A 2,474-nucleotide genomic window follows, 5' to 3' on the forward strand; every position below is an offset into this window, starting at 1 on the left:
GCCCAAAGGCTTTGTTTGTGTGGATTGATTATTAGATGTGACAGGAAGGGACTGCCAACAGGGTCCCTGAGGGGGACTGCTGCAAAGGAGAGGCCATGTCACTACTTGTGAAGTAAACTGTGAACACGGCAAAACAACGATAGCTGACGTTTATGCAGATCTCACCACACACCCAAAACTGCGCTAAGTACTTGCTTTATGTCCATTGACTCATTGGTCTCAACATATGAGGTAGGTGTCATTACCTGACCCCAATATTAAAGAAATTAAAGAATAGGAAATAAGTAACTTGTCTGATGTCACAGACCTAGTAAATTGTGGAACTGGGATCTGAACTCAGATCTCTGGAACTCCAGAACCTATAAATTTGTGGTTAAATGCACTTGACATTTGGAGATGGGGGTGGGGATACATATAAAAAGCAGTCATGGGCATCATGGAGGCAGATCCCTTTCTTCAGATGAAAGTGTAATCCAGAGCAGTTGATTAGAATCTTGTCGTAAAATCTTGAGGCTCTTCCCCTGGCCTGCCCCACCACACCGAGTGACACAGACCCCTCTTCAGATTTATCCAGGGCATGTCCTGGCTGGAGGAAGAGTTTATTTTTTTGCTCAGGGGACCTTTCCTTGTTTAATCCTGTTTACACATCTGTTTCACTAGCATTGCAGACAAAATCATTAAAACTGGAAACTAGTTTTCTTTAGAATGAACTAATGGATTTAAAATCAGAGTGATGTTGCATAACCCTCTTAATATACGAAAAATACTGGATTGCGTGAATGGCTGCATTGTATGGTATGGAATTATATCTCAGTAAAGCTGCTTTTTAAAAAATCAGAATGTATGAATTAAAAAACAATTTTGGGGAATTCCCTGGCGGTCCAGTGGTTAGGACTCCGTGCTTCCACTGCAGGGGGCACGGGTTCGCAAGAGGCGCCATCAAACAAAAAAAACAAAACAAAACAAAAAACCCAACAAATTTTCATTGCTTTTGAGTGATTTCAACTGAACTCCTTGCATATATGACACTGCCACAAAGAGAACCAGGTGCCTGGGGTGAGCTCCTCACCCGTTCATTTCTTATTCGGTCAACTTTCAGAGAATCCACCCTTGTGCCAGGCACAGGGATAACAAAGAGAGGTAGGCTCCCATCCCCTCAAGGATGAAAGACAGGTACACCGAGGAATGCTTGTAACCGAAGTTAAACACTGAGTTTTTCCGTTGAGGTTTTCAAGACTATGTTTCAAGTCTGAGCACTAAAAAAGTTTTCACTTTTAAAAAAGGCAATTTTTGGTTATTTAGTAAATCACACTGAGTCACAGATCTAGTCTTAAAGCTTCAAATTACAGAAATCGTTTATCCCTTTCAAGTGGGTTTTGAATACTGAGTGGAAAAAAATCAAATTAATGAAGAAAAAATGGACCCTTATTAAAATCAATGTCTGTTACGGGTATCATTTTAAATCCAACCTAGTTTGAGGATTTGAGCCCACACTGACACTCCAGTTGGTCAAGTCGGGCTAACGCGGGGAGGGTTTAAGTGGATTTATACGTCCCCTCCCAACTTCTTTCGGCCTTGGCTGTTTCTCATCTCGGGGCGAGCTGGAAGCCTTTCAGCCTTTCCCGAGAACTGGCGGGGAAGGGGCCGGGCTGGGAGGGAGGACTTCCTGCGGCCAAGGGCGGCCGCGTTCGCCGCAGAGATCAGAGCTCCGACCCAGACCAGACCCAACGTTGGTCGTCGGGCCGGCCGCCCTCCCGGCGCGGATCGCCAGGCACGCTCCCCACCGCGGCTGCCCCCAGGCCCTAGCCCCATGAAGCACTGTGGAGGCCCGGCCCGCTGGCGGGCTGGTCACGTGCGGCCGGGAGGGGCGTTGGAGGCCTGGAGTCTTTAGGAATGTAGTTAACTTGCAGGGGAAAGTTTCCCTCCGCGGCCGGCCGCGGATCCTGTGCGGGCGGGCGCGCAGAGGAAGGAAGAGCCGGGAGGAGGCGGAGCCGCGAGCGGCTCGGGCGGGCGGTTCTCTCAACTTTAGTTTTGGCGTCTGAGGCTAGTTTCTGTCTCAGTCGGGCGCAGCCGCCGCCGGGGAAAAGAAAGGGAGGAAGGAAGGAACAAGAAGAGGAAATAAGAGAGAAAGGGGGAGGGGAAAGGCAACTAGCTGTCCGGCATCCGTCAAGGGCGTGAAGGAAAAAAGTTCTCGGGCGCGCAGGTCCAGGTCTCTCGCAGCCCCTCCCGAAGCGCAGCCGCCAGACCAGTGGAGCCGGGGCGCAGGGCGGGGGCGGAGGCGCCGGGGCGGGGGATGCGGGGCCGCGGCGCAGCCCCCCGACGCTGAGAGCAAGGCGAGCGCCGCTCCCGCCGCCCAGCGCCGCCGGCCCGCCACCCTCGCCGGTTCTCCCATCTCGGCCCGTCGAGCCGGGGCGCCCGGCCGGAGCCCTTGCCCGCCTGGTCGGGGGGCGCGTCGGGGGAGGGAGGAACCATGG

Source organism: Lipotes vexillifer, unplaced genomic scaffold, assembly GCF_000442215.2.
Source record: "Lipotes vexillifer unplaced genomic scaffold, Lipotes_vexillifer_v1.1 scaffold593, whole genome shotgun sequence".
NCBI lineage: Eukaryota > Metazoa > Chordata > Mammalia > Artiodactyla > Lipotidae > Lipotes > Lipotes vexillifer.